Source organism: Felis catus, chromosome C2, assembly GCF_018350175.1.
Source record: "Felis catus isolate Fca126 chromosome C2, F.catus_Fca126_mat1.0, whole genome shotgun sequence".
NCBI lineage: Eukaryota > Metazoa > Chordata > Mammalia > Carnivora > Felidae > Felis > Felis catus.
Window position 1 is genome coordinate 9745196 of NC_058376.1, and position 17238 is coordinate 9762433.

Consider the following 17238-nt stretch of genomic DNA (forward strand, 5'->3'; position numbering starts at 1 on the left):
GTTGTAGGGTTTGTTCTGCCAGTCTTTGGATTGCTCTTGGGTTTATTGACTTGGATGTGGACGGTATCTAGTCATAAAAGTGGGACAGGATGAGCTCGGGGTCCTCCTACTCTCCATCTTCCCAAGCTCCCAGGATCTCTACAGCAGTTCCTGATAGTTTTGTGGGGGAAATAAATTTCTAGGATACTTTTTCTGTGATCCTTCTTTATTAGATCTAGTTTTTAAAATTTTATTTAGAGATTTGAATGAAATTTTAAAAACCTAATGAATTATCACTATTTTGATGTATATGGTAATGAGAAGACTATATATTTTGTAATTTCTTAAGAGAATATGTTAAAAGCAGAAAAATATTCCTTCAAGGGACAGACCCTATGGACTGTGACATCCTTCAACCCACCGGCAGTCTTTGTCCCTGGCTGTCCCGTAGGAGGGTCAGTAGCTGTGTTGGCCTTCATGTCTGGTTCTTACACTAACAGAGAAGCTTTGAAATGGGGTTTCTGAGGCCTCTCTAAAAAAATGGCCTTGATGATAGAACACACAGAACAACCAGTGAGGTGTGTTTCCATCCTGATGTTCTTTTTAGTGGGCAAACTCCATAGGTTCCCCTTCTCAGAAGAGTAAGAGTGATTATTTTCTGGCTTGCCAAATGGCTTTCTTTAGATGCCCATTTTACCTAGTATAAAGGTCATTTCTCTAGGTCCTGAACTGTTCCAGATTTAGGATATTTTTGAAGTTCCTAATTAAAAGAAACATAATTGCAAAGGTGGGAAGTGTGCTGCAGAAAAAAAATGTGAGGCTAAAAACAAAAACAAAAAACAGTTGTACACAAACTGTAACCTTCTTATTTTTCCTGTAATTACTTAATTTCTGTTCAGAGTCTGTTCAGAAATCTTAATTATAGGTGTAATACATCAATTCAACATTTTCCATGAATTCCCCTGGTAAACAGTCTTTTGGATGGTAGAAAATAAATATCTATGAGTTTAGAGTCTTTCCCCCTTTCCTGAGGTTTCATCTGTATCCTGGGGGTCTCATAGAGAGCCAAGATGTCAAGGGCATGAGGCTACTACTAGGCAAGGGTCACGGTCAGGTGCTTGATGACTCTCAGCTGTGTCTACCCCACACGGCTGGTTCAGGCCCCAGGTCTGCCCCACACTCATTGGTGAGGGCAAAGTTCTGCCAGGACTGCATGTGCTCGGGCATGGGGACTTTGAGGCTACAGGAATCTGTCCAGGCCCCCCTTTGTAGACATTTCTCCAATCCTGCACTGAATTGGGCATAAGAAAACTTTGGGCCTTGCTTTTTCCCCATAAACTCTACCTGGAAAAGAACCTCTCAGATTCCCTGACCTACCTGGGGTTCTTATGTGAATTTGGTCTTGGTCTGGGAGTCAGGACAAGGAACTTTCCTTTCAGGACTTCCACTGATGTCTCAGCTCTTTTCTTTACCTTTGCATCTTTACTTCCCTCCTCCCAGTCCAGAGATGTTTTCTCTTGTCTGGGGCTGGGCGAGCCAGCTCCTATTTCATTTTTTCTCATCCTTTGTTTACTGCATACATTTTAGGTCTTGAACTTTTTTGTGTGGTATCAGACAGAAGCTAGAAAATAGATGTACACATGACAATGTGGACAGGTAAGTTATTATGAATAAAATAATGTAAAACATATATAGTGGCTCTGTATATTTTAAAAGGACAGTGGATACTCAAGGTTAAGCAAACACTTCAGATACATTATCTACACAACAGGGGAATGGAATAGAGATTATGGATCAAAGGGAAACATAAATCTGAGAAAGGCTTTGCAGGCACTGATACTCCTAATAAAGTGCTCAGAACTGAGAATCATGACTAACTTGATTTCTGTGTCTGGGACCCATAAAATCAAACCAACTGGTCTTTATTTCCTGAAATATTTAGGATGTGTGCAATTTAAGCTCAAAGGCGTGTCCCCTGGAAAGGCAAAGGTTGTAGATTCTGATAAGGAAAGACACATTCAAAGTCATATTCAAAAAACCTCCCTTTTTCGTTCTTATTCTGTTATAAGGTCACTTCCCTGACTCAGTGTCTGCTTACTGACGCTGAGTTGGGAAAGGCCGGAAGGACTGCATGGGTACATGAGAGGCAAGGGAAACGTTCAGTTAATAAAGCAATTTTTTCTTGCTAGTGCAAACAAGATTTGCCTGTTATCCTGATATCCTCATCTCTCCTTTGAGAACAAGCCATTGCTTGCATGGTTTGGGTGGTTGAAATTCTGGATCTTCCACTATGTGGGTTATTAATTAATATGACCTCCTGCAGCAGGAGGGATAAGCTGAGTCCCCCTACTCTTCCCTGAGAGATTCTGTAAGCAAAAGCGAAACACGCTTATGGGGCAGAAATCTTAATTATAGGTGTAGCACATCAATTCAACATTTTCCATGAATTCCCCTGGTAAACAGTTGCACGGAATCTTAGGAATGACGTATTTCAACTCTTTCACCAACCCCCTCGAGCTTATCTGAGGTCCTGGGAAATAACTCCATCCTCATGGAGTTAGGGGGTGTGGTGAAGAGTATCACTTGGAAGTATCACCTGTCATACAAGTCAGTCATTAAACAGGCAGCCTGTAACTGTGCATCCTCCCTTTTGCAAAACATCTGCACCTCAGGTCCAAATCATTGGTATTTTCATTCCTACCCAAGAGTGGGTAAGAGAGTGCAACTATGGCATTCTGGTTTCCATATTCAGCCTCCTCATACGTGGTCCAAGACTCCATTCAATGGAGCGCAAGTTCCAGTTAGACTCCACACAGCTTCCGCCTTTCCTTTCTGCTGGTATCTGCCCTACCTTTGTGGGCACTTGGACTGGAATTATGCCTTCACTTCTTGCCACCTAGAAAACCACAGGGCAGGTGGTGCTACATCTTCTCTGATCTCTATCAGCTCTTCTATGGTTCTATCCCTTTCACCTTGTCAGGGGGGAGGAGTGTTAATTGTATTTGTTGATGCTTTTACCCTGCTTTTCCTTCTCTCTGGATTTCCATATCTATTGGGCTCTCAAAAGGTCTCTCTGTCCCTTTGATTTCTTTTGCCTTTCCTTCTTGATTCCCTTCTAGATTACATTTTTATTATCTAGGGTGGGAATCAGAACTTTCTAAGTGTAGGTAGAGAGACTCATGCAGACTTCTGGAGTTCTCCCTGTCAGTATGAGACTCAGACCAGGCACCCAGGAGTCCCAGTGACCCTACTGTCTCCTTGCCCTCTCCACCTCCCTCCTCTGCCCAGCGCCGCAAGTGATCTCACACACGCCCATTGCCTAGTCCTGGCCATCCTGCCTCCTGCTCACTTTTACAGCTCCAGTTGCCCCATCCCACCCCGCCCCACAACGTTTCCTCCCTCTGGCTGGGAGCATCTCATCCCATCTCCCAGCCTCTCCCTTCCCCGCCCTTCCCCACCCTCTGGCAGCCAGAGTCATCTTCAAAACCCCTCCCTGAATTCCTCTACTTAGAACCACTTAGCAGATTCCTCTTGCCTATAGAATAAACATCATGTGGGCCCCAACTGCCTGATCTGGCCCTTATTGACCTCTTCCACCTCTACTTCCTTCACTCCTCAGGGATCCTTGAAAGTGCCACACCTTTTCCCTCTTGGCTCTGGTTGGTGGTGTTTGCTCTGTTCTCAGCACTTCTCTTTCTTCCCCTCGTGGACACCCACTCACCCTTCCAGTCTCAGCATGACTCCCTGGACCAGCTTGGTTTCCCCATAATGCACTCCTATAGCACTCCTGCTGCTTCTTTGTAAGTCTTGTGTCATTTATAATCACTCCGCTTCTGCCATCTTTCTCTTTAGAATATCTGTTCCACAGGGGAAGTGAGCTAGTTTATTTTGCTTCCCCCTGTCCCCTCCATGGTACTTGGAAGATAGAGTGCCTCAATAAATATTTGTTGACTGGCTCAATTTCCTAAGTTCGTTAACTGCTTATCCAAAGTTCAGTGCTCTTGAACAATGCTAAGGAAATTGACCTTTAAAGCACAACTACTGTGTGCCCAAGTTAAATCCTTTCTCCATGCCCATGATTATAAATACTGCATTCTGGGTGAACTAACACATTTTCTAGTTCAGCACAAGACTGTCTACTGTTTGTGTTCCAACAATTTCCTTATGTCTCGTGTGTTTCCTTTGGGCCGTGTCTGAGCTTTAGTCCTGCAGGAATGATTTCTCATCTGTTTCTTGTACTAGATAACACCATATTAGTCTTGAATAAATGTGACAAAATTCTAGCCAAATTCATCATCCTAATAAAAACCGATGCCCAGGATTTCAATCAAATGGAAAAAGAAGAGATAAATAGGCTACCCTGAACTTACTTATGAATTGCATGCTCCCAAAATTACAGTCTACAAGGGCTGAAATAAAATAAAATAATGAGGCTACCATTATGTAGGATTATGTCCAAGCCAGTTCTGTCTTCTCTAGATAGTAGAGACACAGGAAATTCCATAGGCAAAAAAGGTCTTTTCCTCATGTGGATCAGGAGGCAGCAATGTTCTAGTAAATGGCACCACCATCCACTTTTGCTCAAGCCAAAAAGTAAGAGCTATCCCTAATTCCTCTCTCGCAGAACCTACACTCAACCTGTTGGTGGTCTGTTGCCTCTATTGCAGATCAGTATGTACCTCTCTGTGTCTCCACATCTCTGCCCCCATCTCCTCACACTTCCATGTAGCTCTGGACTTCCACTTTTGCCTCTGAAAATTCATCCTCTGCACAGCAGCTAACGCGATCCTTCAAATCTACAATCAGGTTAGATCATTTTATTGCTTAAAACTTTCTGATGATTTTTGACCACTTAACGAAAACATTTGAATGTCTTAGCTTACAAGCCAAATGCCCCCTCCTTGGGGAGAGATTGATGAGATCCCCTTTTCAGAAGCAGTAGCTCCTACCTGAACCTGTCTCCTCTCTGGCTTTGCTCTCCCTCGGAGCACCTATTGCTACATGACTTGATACTAGGTACTTGTTGGATTATTTGTTTTTCCATCTTGCCCACCAGAATTTCATCTCCTTGACTGGGCAGGGACTTTGAAGATCTTGTTCAGTATTGCATCTGCAGCATCTGCAAGAATGTCTGGTGCAGAATTAGTGCTCAATGAATGCTTATTAAATGAATGAATGAAACAAGCAAATAGGTAGGATTCAGCATTCCTTGGGTCCCTTCCTCAGAAAAATACTCATAAGTCAAAAGGAAAAGTGATGTAGGGCAGTTATAATCAAGCAATTACTATTGTGAATATGCGGCTTTCTGGTTATCTGCCTTGATGTTTGGAGAACCCAGACGTATGAGACTTAGCGTGTTCTTCCACGGAGTCTGTGGCATGATAATTAACCAGGATTCCTTTTGGCAATCAATGCATGACTGTGCCTCCTGGCTGGTACCTGCTGGGCACAGAGCTCATTTCCCTCCATAGAGCTTCTGACTGGAGCTGTTTGTCCCCCAAAGGGTGCTAAGCCCTCATTAGCAGCTTATAAACATTTTCCTGCTCTTCAAGACTGGGTCTTTAGTAAACAGTGGGGGCATTTACTAAGTCCTCTGGAGAAATGAGCCAAAATTTTGGAAATGTGCATATTGAAAGGGCCTGGAATAAAAAGTTCACTTATAATAACGCAACTAGTATGTTTCTTTGTAGACAGAATCACCAGGCTTCAATTAGGTGTTTTGGAAACATTTTTCTTTCTTTCTTTTTTTTTCCCCCATGAATTATCTTGGTGGCTCAATTTCAGAATTGGTTTCCTCAACTCCTGCTTTAACTTCCTTCTCTTTGAATAGAGAGCCAGGGAGGGCTCTTCCTTTCAGTGCTAGGGTTGGAGGATACCTGATCAAGGGGTAGAACTCTTGTGCCTAAAAGTTAAAACTTTTAATTGAACTATAACATACATGTAAAGAAGAGTACATATCCTAAAGGGTACAGCTTGATGAAATTTCAGGTTCAGTTGTTGATGAGCATTTGAATACTTCATAATCTGGCTGATATGGGCAGAAATTTTGCTCTCTCACTTGTTTACTCTCAATTGCTCCTTCCCACTCTCCCTCCCTTTCTTCCTTCCTTCTTTAAAATGGAGACTGTCTAGGGGCACCTGGGTGGCTCAGTCGGTTAAGCTTCCTACTTCGGCTCAGGTCATGATCTCACAGTTCGTGAGTTCGAGCCCCGCATTAGGCTCTGTGCTGACAGCTCAGAGCCTGGAGCCTGCTTCGGATTCTGTGTCTCCTTCTCTCTCTGTTCCTCCCCTGCTCATGCTCTGTCTCTCTCTCTCTCCTTCAAAAATAAATAAAAACATTAAAACAATTTTTAAAGATTAAAAAAAAAATGTCTATAGCACAAGCTCCACAGAGATAGTCATTAACACAGGGGTCCCACTTTGAGGATAAATCTGGATCTTGTGGTCATGAGGGTCTTCACTGAGCGTATACCCAAACTGATTCTCCTCCGGAACAACCCGGTGCTTACGTGGGGCTGGACCCAAGCATCCTTTGATACTCCCTCTCCCATCTACCAAGACTGAAGAGGCACCTGCACCAGACCTGGAGTAAGGGATGGTACAGCCGGCGGCTTCCCAGGCACTGAGTTCTGATGGTGAATTCAAACATCTCTCTAAATGGTCCGCCAGTTAACTCCTATTTCTCTGTTCCTCAACTCGCACGATCAAGAAAGTTTAACTTGGGCCACCAGAGACAGCGCCCTCCAGTGGAAATTTAAAAAACCCCAAGCCACTCCACTTGCCCAGAGCTCTCTCTATGGTTTATCTGCTGTAGAAATACTCAAGCTATAGCTGCTAAAATTCTGAACCCAAGCAATGCTTTCCAGGAACAACTGGTTTAATTTGTCTATATGTTTCAAACCCTTTTTGTGCCTTCCAAAGATCTTCCTGGTTTAGTAAGACAGAAAAACGAAATGTGTTTTGTCATTATTTCTTTTACAATGCAGATGCTGCTTTGGGTGGGGAAAGTGATTGGGAAGTGCATTGGTTTCTGTATCTAATCTTTTATTAACATAAATCTTGTCTCTACCAAAAAATGTAGAACAAATGCTTAAAGAATATTGTTGAAAGAGCTCAGATTATTGGCTGGCCTGAAGCACATGTTTATCCTGGCCTTGTGTGTATTTCTGGCCCTATCTACTCCAGAAGTCCAGTCAGCCTGCAGGGAGCTGGAGCTGGACAGTGTTGGCCCAGCAGCCAAGAGGCTGGCACCGAGTCCTGGGGCCCATGTGAATTGGTTGTGTGGTCTTGGGCGAATAACATAGTCGGCTCGGTCCTTAGTTTCCAAAAGATGGCAGGCTTAGAGGAGATAATTCTGAGATTCCTTCCAGTGTTGACAGCCGTGAGTTGATGGGATGTGTGTTGTGTGGGCAGTTGTATCTTGTCCCGAAAGAAGAAAGGGCTTCCTAAAAGCGTTGTGAATGCCCAGTGACTCAGTCCCAATAAACAGGCTGTCGCAACTCAGTTTTTCTTCACTGGTTTTCCCTTGACATGAGAAATTGCCTCACTGGGCTAAACAAGAAAGCTGCTGTCAACTGCAGAAAATTGACACATAGTTCTTTAAACAAATTTTTTTTGACGCTTATTTGTTTTTGAGGGAGAAGAGAGAGGCAGAGAGATAGGGAGACAGAATTCAAAGCAGATCCAGGCTCTGAGCTGTCAGCACAGAGCCCGATGTGAGGCTCAGACCCATGAACTGAGATTCTGACCTGAACTGGAGTCAGACGCTCAACTGGCTGAACCACCCAGGCGCCCCTGACTCATAATTCTTTTTTTTGAAATTTTTTTTCAACGTTTATTTATTTTTGGGACAGAGAGAGACAGAGCACGAACGGGGGAGGGGCAGAGAGAGAGGGAGACACAGCATCGGAAACAGGCTCCAGGCTCCGAGCCATCAGCCCAGAGCCCGACGCGGGGCTCGAACTCCCGGACCGCGAGATCGTGACCTGGCTGAAGTCGGACGCTTAACCGACAGCGCCACCCAGGCGCCCCGATAATTCTTAATGAAACAGTGATAATCATCAAAGTACTCCTTGTAACTAACTGGCCTCCCTGGTGTTGCCAGGAGAACCAGTGATCATCACAAAGTGAGGGATCCCGTGGCCCGAGTTCCCCGGGGAGAAACAACCCCCTTGCCAGTGTGCATCTGTCCTGTTACTTCCGGCTTCAAGGCCCAAGTCTGCGTTTAACTCCTGCTTATTTTTCGTTTTGCTTTTTCTTGTTCACGAAATCTTAAAAAAAATTTTTTTTTAAAATAAGTTTATTTATTTTGAGGGAGAGCAGGGACAGAGAGAGAGAGAGAGCCCCACACAGGCTTTGTGCTATCTGCACAGAGCCTGATGCAGGGTTTGATCCCACTAACCATGAGATCATGACCTGAGCCAAAATCAAGAGTCAAATGCTCAACACACTGAGCCACCCAGGTGCCCCAAGATTTTTCCTTTCTGAACTATAGTTTCCTAATCTATAAAATGGGAATGATATTTATTATTTCATAGATTATTATAGAAGTTGAGTAAGATCTAGTAAGATAATACATCTAAAAGCACTCTTCCTGTTAATGTATTTGTTTAAAATTTTTTTTATTTTTTTAAATGTTTATTTTTGAGAGAGAGATAGAGAGAGGGAGAGGGAGAGAGAATGAGGATGAGCAGAGAATGAATGAGAATGAGGATGAGCAAGAGGGGCAGAGAGAGAGGAGACACAGAATCTGAAGCAGGCTCCAGGCTCTGAGCTGTCAGCACAGAGCCTGATGTGGGGCTTGAACTCGCAAGCTGTGAGACCGTGACCTGAGCTGAAGTCAGATGCTTAACTGACTGAGCCACCCAGTCACCCCTTGTTTAAATTGGTTTTATTATTCTTTTTTGCCTTTGGATCAGGAAGACTGTTGAGGGTAGGAGACAGTAATATTCTAGGGAAAGAAGGTGCTGTGTCAGTGAGGGTGAGGGCAAAAGCTGGATGGGCAGGGAGATTGCTGAGGACAAACTACTTACTTTAAAATATTATCTAAAACATAATGCATAATAATATCTAGAGTGACCTTCGTTTAAGATAAACCAGATATATCAGTTGGCTTTTGATGCATAACAAACAATCCCCAAATTAACTGGATTAAAACAATGACCATTTATTTAACTCATGATTCTGCTAAGTGGCTATTTTGGTCTTACTTGTGTTTGGCTGATCTTGGCTGGGCTTGTGAGTCTGGTCTTTGGTGGGTCAGCTAGGTGCTGGCTGGTCCCAGATGACCTCTCTCATGTGATTGGTTGGCTTGTAGCTGAAGTGATATGCCCCAACTCTCTCAACTTCAAGTAGGCAGCAGGGTCTATTCATGTGGTAGAAAGGTTCTTAAAACCAAGCCAGAGCAAAAATCATCTTGAGAATTACTCTAAGAAATGGCCCCATATCATATCTACTGCCTTCTATTTGTTAAAGCAAGTCACATGGCCAGATTAAAGGGACAAGGAAACAGACTCTGGTCACAGGTTTTTGAACCATATTTGAAATCTACCATACTGGGCATAAACCCTTCCAAGTACTTAGTCTGGGTTTATAATTTACTGCTTCAGGTTTTTGTTATTCGAATTCTGAAATTAAGATGAGCTAAGAATTGCCCAGCATATGCTATGCATCCTGATAATCTTATTCCGATTTATGGAAGGAAGTATACAAAGAACCACTAAGAGTTTATAGAATTCTGAATCAGGAAATATAAATGCTCTTTTGTACCCCAGGTAGTAGAGAAAAGCATTTCAGGTAATTAGAATTTTGAGAAAATCACTTTTGTTTTATTTTAGTTAAATTTTTTTTTTGTGTGTGTGTAGAGAAAAGACACTGAAAGCTGTTCCTCAATTTTGTGTGTGGTGGAAGAAAGGGCAAATAAAATGAATCATATATAAAAGTTCCTTGAGCTAATTCTGAAACCTGAAGAACTAAAACAAAACCTTAGTATAAAGAAAAAATAAAACCTTAGTATGGATATATGACTTGAAACGGGTGGGTTAAGATTCATTTCTAATGTAGCTAACCTTTAGAAAACTTTCTGACTTTCTGACTCTATTCTCTACATGTTGGATCTTTATGTGAAAAGATCTTCAGAAGACTGTGGCCCCTACAGACTGAATTATCTTATGAAACCCAGGTAGTTCATAGTAGACTTGGGACTAGAACCTACATCACCGAGTTTGCAAATCCAAGATTTTTCCATTATTTCATACTGTTTCCATCACAGCTGCTGTGTTCAGAGGCTCCTAAGTTGAAGGGATATACTCACAGAGCTTAGAGAGGAAGTCCATTGGAAAGCTGCAAAATATTAGTCATTCCCATCAGAATGGGAAGTTGAATGGATGTGGGTATCCCCTGTTCTTCCTATTTGAAACAGCAGCTGTGTCTTTCAAGGCATTTTTGGGTATGTGCTAATAGTGCCTCTTGCCTAGCTTTTGGTTGGGTATGTCTACATTACCTACTAAGTAGGTGACAACATTTTCCTTGGTGGAAAGTGCATTAGGTAATGATATTTTTCCTATGCACTCATCAACAACACTGTCCCTGTCCAAGACATGGCCATGAGTTAGCTCATGTTCTGTCTGGGAGGGGGGCACAGTCACACCTCTCCCAGTCACCCCTTGTTGATTTTAAGCTACTGAAGCTACTCTTTGTGTTGCTGGATGACTATTAACCATATTTGACAAAAAGAATGTTTTCCATGTTCTGGTAAGGAAATCCTCTGTCAAGATAAACAGCCCTTCCCCTCCTCTCCTCCAACTTAGGTCTTGCCAGGAAGGTCTAAATAGGTTCTCTGTAGTCATTTCCTTTTCAATATTTCACACTGGAGTTCAGTTATAAACTCGAAGCCAGCAAAATTAACTTTTGCTGAAAGACCACAGAACCCACAGAATAGAGAGCTATTTTAGGTTCAGGTGTTCAGCCCCAGATCTCTTTTAGACATTTTGTGTCTAGGGAAATGTCCTTTCTCTCTCCCCTTCTTTTCTGTCATTTTCCTATGCAATTAATTTAATAAATATGCCTCCCTTTTGAATTTTTGTGAATATAATTTTCTACAAAAACACGCAACTCCTCCATTTTTCTGTTCCAAACTACTTTATGAAGGATCTGGTTTGCCAATAAGCTGAAATCTACACTTAATCCTTTATGATGCTGTTGAACCTATCCCAACCAGCTCCTTGGCCCGATCTTTTGGTTCCAGCAAATAGATACAACTGCCCCTGGGTGGGGTGGGGGTGCCACATGTTACTGCTGGCTGATGGGCTGTAATTCCACACACAGGTGGTGCATTAACGGACATGAAAAATGGTTCAGGGCACATTTATGTGTATAGGAGCTGCTGTCTTCATTCCAGTTTTCTCTCCCTTCACCCCTTCCGCTGTTTGTGATTTCTTTCCTTCTTCCCAGTGACCATTGATGTGAATTCTTTCTTTAAGCCCACCCATCTAGAAATTCAAGTGGTAGTGAGATGGGTTGTGTGGTGGGGAACGGGTGCTGATGGTGTTTTACTTAAGGATCCACAGATTCTTGCCTTTTAGAACTAAATTCTCTGCTGTCCTCACTAGGCGTGCATAGTGACTTCTGTAGATGGAATTGACTTGGGTGCTAAGGGTGCCTGCAGGAAGTGATCGAGTCCCATCAAAGAGCAAGTTGGAAAAACAAAAGTGAACCTGATTTCTGGGAAAGGGATCTTGTGAAGGCTTGGGGCCCCATAGTGCTTCCCCTTATGACTCTGTACATCTCAGGGCTGGAGGCTCAAGACTCTGGCAGTCCGGGCTTGCTGTCCATCTGAGTGTTTTGTGTTTCTTTAAGACCCAGGAGAGCATGGAATTCTGAATCATTGTCCCGGGCTGCCCACAGGCACACCTGAGTGTTCTTGGTAGGGAGAGGACACTCTGCCATTGAAAATTGCTTCGAGTTTTCCTTGACAATAAATAGTAAGTAAATGGAACCTGTAATGTTAAGCCTGGAGGAGAAGTGGCTACTGTCTCTCTCCCCATTACATGTTTATTCTTCCCTTTAATGAACATTCACTGAGGACTTACTCTGTAAAAATGACTGTCCTGGATGGGTGGGCTTCAAGCCTGGGGGGGCCTTTCTTCTAATTGTCTCCATACCAACTCAGATCAAGGGTGTGCATGCACTCTCACATACATATGCACACCTAATTTATTGTTATTATATTATTTGTTTCTGTCCTCTGTATCCCCAACACCTTACTTTTAGGCCATTGTTACATTATTCTTCTAACTTAGAAAGTTTAAATAAATCTCTACTCTCCACCCCTCTACCCTCTCCACCCATCTCCCTTTCCACAATGACATCAATTGAATCTCTTGTTAAGATGCTGCTGTATGCTTGGAAGATCACAGGTTTGGGAGCAGTGAGAAGTGTTAGAACCCTGCGGTTATCATGGCTTCTCTGTCTCAGTTACTTTATCTGTAGCGTACAGGGTTAGCAGGGCAGGAGGATTAGGAGACTTTTCATGTCCCTTCCTGTATTGATTTTCAGTGATTCCATTCCCCATCTCCCTCCTCCCCCAGCTTCAACAGCCAACTGTTGCCTAGAGGACTCGATGCAAACTCATTTGTTTCCTGTTCCCGACACTCCCAGTGAGTCCCAGGCCCCTTGCATAGCACCACATGCCTCCTGCACACGGGACCTCCAGGACAGCACACCCCTCGTCTGATGGCCTTTCCCACTTTCCTTCCTCTGTCTGCTCATAAAATTCTCCCTATTGAACTACCACATCCATGTCCAGATTTTCCTCATCTTTCCAAGGCAGTGTCATGTAGGAAGACTCCTCTCTTCTTATTCAGTTGACTGAACTGTCCTTTCTCTGAAATTCTATCTTGCAGAGACTGAGACTTTCATGTGGCATACATACATACAAACACATGTGCATACATACCTACATATCATGTATTGTGTGATGTCTAGGTATGGATGTATATATCCATCTCTCTCTATACGTATCTTTATTGTAAATTCTATTCCCGTGTCATTAAAAATTTTTTTTTAATGTTTATATATTTTTGAGACAGAGCACAAACAGGGAAAGGGCAGAGAGAGGAGACATAGAATCAGAAGCAGGCTTCAGGTTCTGAGCTGTCAGCACAGAACCCCATGCAGGGCTTGAACTCATGAACCACAAGATCATGACCTGGGCCAAAGTCAGATGCTTAACTCACTGAGCCATCCAGGTGCCTTTATTCCCATGTCATTTTTTATCTAGGATGTAGGGCATGAAATATAGCTCAAGAATAGGTATTCACCTCCTTTCCTCACTTAGAAGAATTCACAGCATTTTTTTTTTTCCACCTGGAGGAATTCTGTGTATTCCTGGTCAGCACACAAAGCTTGACTTGACAGAATCTGAGTGATGGGAGAGGGGAAATAACTGTATTATTTTATTTCAGAAAGCTATGGGTAGAAGAGAAACCAGTCAATCAGGAAGATTGGGAGTTTCATTTCCTTGCTGTAAAATTTAAGGTCTGCAACAGCATGGATTTTGTGTGACAAGCTCTCCTATTTATCCCTGTTCTTGAAATGCTTGGCATGCGATAGGCGCATGCTACATATTTGTTGAAAGGATGAGTGACAATGGGTCACCCCAGGTAGGCTGGGGTGATGGAAGTAACAGATTTTGGAAGTTATGAACAAATCCTTCCTTGGCTTATTTTTTCTAGATGTTTGTAAATATTCAAAAGATTAGCAAAGATTTCTTAGATGTTGAACTGACATTTCACTGAGCGAGGTAGCATCCCATCATCCCTTGCAAGGGAGGACAGTCCCCAGAAAGGAGGTGCAGGCCCCCACAGGAGGGGGTAATGCACTAAGTACACAGAACAGGAGGGGTCCATCTCCCCATGGGCACTTTCACCACCACTGCAGAGACCCCCTGGCATGCAGGCTCAGTCATGGGAAGTCTTCCTAGAAGAATGAACTGATTCCCAGGTGCTGTGGCTCACTGGCTATTTTGGATACCTCTGGTCACTGGTTCTGTTTTGTTCAGTGACTGATGTTCTGCTTGGAGTGAATAAACAGAGTGCCAGCAGGTGCCATCCACACTCTGTAGAGGACCCTAGGAAGGGAGAGAATCTCAGCAGGTAAAAACTTAATGGTCTGCAATTTGAAAAAAATAAGACGTATAGCAGTGGAGGTGGCTTTTCTCTTGTGTTTAGGCCAAGGAATCAGAATTTAAGATGTCAAGTTTTTTTCTGTGACAAAACAGTGGTTTGAGTGTAAAAAGTGGCCAGATGTCCATAGGAGGGAGTGCTCTGTAGATGAAAGAGAAATGTGTCTTTTGTTCCCTGTTCATTCATGCATTCATTCATTTTACAAATTTGTACGGAGTACCCGCACAGCAGGTGTTGGGGATACAGTGGTGAATAAGGGCATCCTAGACTCTGACCACCACCCAGAGTTCATGGTCTCACGGGGAATAGATATTAAGACCAGCAGAGCCAGGTGTGATGAATACTTTGAACGGGAAAGTAGAGGGAGCATGAGAGCCTCTAACATGACCGGACTGAGGGGTTCTGGTAAGATATGTTTTTTTTTTTTTTTTTTTTTTTTTAAATTTTTTTTTCAGCGTTTATTTATTTTTTTGGGGACAGAGAGAGAGACAGAGCATGAACGGGGGAGGGGCAGAGAGAGAGGGAGACACAGAATCGGAAACAGGCTCCAGGCTCTGAGCCATCAGCCCAGAGCCTGACGCGGGGCTCGAGCTCACGGACCGCGAGATCGTGACCTGGCTGAAGTCGGACGCTTAACCGACTGCGCCACCCAGGCGCCCCGGTAAGATATGTTTGAGAAAGTGGTCTTTATTGAATTTGGGAATTGGAGTTCATCAGATAAAACAGAAGAGGGTTCCAGGAAGTGGTGATAATGTGTTCCAGCCTCAGAGAGGAGGAGTGTAGACCCTTTGAGAATGGAAAATAAGTTCAGTTGGTGGCAGTGGGGACAGGAAGGGAGGGTGGCTGGAAACAGGCTGTGTGAAAGGATTCCGAGCTTTCTCCCAAAGGCACTAGGAAGCTATTGAAGGATATCACATTGTTTAGGTGCTATAAATACTGTGACACTGTGATATTAGTTTTCTGTGTCTGCGGTGACAAATGACCACACACTTGGTGGTTTAAAATAACACAGTTCTAGAAATCTAAACTGTGGCTCAGTGGACTAAAGTCAAGGTGTTGACAGAGCTGTGTTCCTTCTGAAAGCTCTAGGGGAGAATGCCTTTTCCAGCTTTAGAATCCGCCTACATTCCTTAGCTCATGTCCTCCTTCCCTTGGGATGTGGACATGTTTGAGGCCATGACTCTGCCAACAGATATTAAGCATGGAGGCAACACTGTCTGATTGGTGTGTATTCCATGAGGACAGGAGCCCTGGATCTTTGGATCCCCACTATATAACCTGTGCTTGGCACTGTGCCTGGCACATGATAGGTGCTTCATAAATATTTTCCGGAAGAGTGAGGAGAAAGATATTTAGGAAGTTTTGACTACAGAAAAAAGAATGGGTTGAGTTAGAGCAAGAGTGGATATAGACAGGCCAGTTAGAAAGTTATTTTTGTCCAAGGCACCTGGGTGGCTCAGTCAGTTACACGTCCGACTCTTGATTTCAGCTCAGGTTATGATCTCACATTTGGTGAGATTGAGCCCCACCTCAGCTCTGTGCTGACAGTGCGGAGCCTGCTTGGGATTCTCTCTCCCTCTCTCTCTGCCCCTCCCCTACTCACATGCATGTTCACTCACTCACTTGCTCTCTCTCTCTCTCAAAAGAAATAAACATTAAGAAAAAAAGTCATTTTTTTTGTCCATGAGATGTATCAGAATTGCCTGGAAAAGACAGTATCTGTGGTTGGATCTGAGAACAATTTAGGAGACACTCAGTACAACTCAGAGGTTGATTAGATGTGAGGGTGGGTGACACACAGATGTTTAGCTTGGGCATGGAGGAAGATGGTGGTGCCTGTAATGTCACAGGGAACCTGGGTTCAGATGAGACAATGAGCATAGATTGGGATGGGCTGAGTTTGAGTCGCTTGAGACTGGGATCCCTAAGTGGCAACTCCTAACAGGCAGTGACCTATATGGCGTCTGAGGCTTAGGAGTGAGACTGAGGCTGGAGTTTAAGATCTGGAAGTGAAACCAGCACTTCAGGGGTGGTTGGTGGAAGTCACGGAATCTGACGTGGTCACACGGAGGAAAAGTGCAGAGGGGGAAGGGGAGAGGGCCTGGACCAAGCTCTGGAGCACGGTTCACAAAGTCTGCTTCTCATTCCCATATCACTGCTCTGCATGTTGAAATTCAGGCTTGGAAAGGGTCATTGTTTGCGTCAAGTGTTTCTGACACATTCGTTAGGACGAACCCTGGGGGGTTGGCATGGAATATGGAAATCACGTATTTTTAGAAAGCCCACTTGGAGATTACTTGCACTGAAGTTTATGTGTGTCAGGTCTGGAATTTGGGTCTAGTTAGGTGTATATTTATCGAGTTTGAATGGAGAATGTGCTTGGTTGCCTCAAAAATCTGTAATGCGCAAACAGGCACCCCCAGGAGCTGGAAGGAGCCGGGCCTGGCTCCACTCCCTTTCTTGCCTTGTTTAGCTTCTTACCATGACGCGTGGACTGAGCCAGAAGCCAGGTGTCCAGCCTGGGTATCCTGAGGGCCGAGGCCCAGCGAGAGTTTGGGGACCTTGGAGTAATAGTTACGAGGGATGGAAGGATCCAGGGCACTGCCAGAACCCAGTGACCTCACGCTGCGAAACCGGATAAAGCCCAGTCACCAAATCTAAAGGGAAGAAAAGAAGAGGAGCATTCAGTGCACTTGTACTTAAGAATAATAGTTGAGGGTAGACAACCTTATGATATCCTTCCCAGGATTTTAAACAGGTTGTGAGAGGCCCATGATAACGTCAAATTTTTTGAGATCCTAAGTATAAAAAATCCCAACCAACAACAACTAAAAAGGGAAGAAATGTTGAAACAGCATTACAAATATTACAAATATCTAGGCTCACATTTAACAAACAAATCATTTTAAACCCCTGAATTTTAAATTTTAAATTGTACTGTAATGTAGTACAAGGGGTTAGGCATGATATAGTCCAAGGTTTTATAAAAGTTAATTCACAGTGTATCAGGTGGTATGGTGTGGTGAGGCAACATGAGATCGAAGTCTGTTGATGGATGTCATTGTCTTTTGACCAT

At 43.6% G+C, this 17238-nt stretch overlaps 1 protein-coding gene across 3 annotated transcripts in view; it reads left to right on the forward strand.

Moving 5' to 3' along the window:
- Positions 1–17238, forward strand: part of LOC109491637 — a 309568-nt gene that overhangs the window by 55539 nt on the left and 236791 nt on the right. The window lies entirely within an intron of this gene.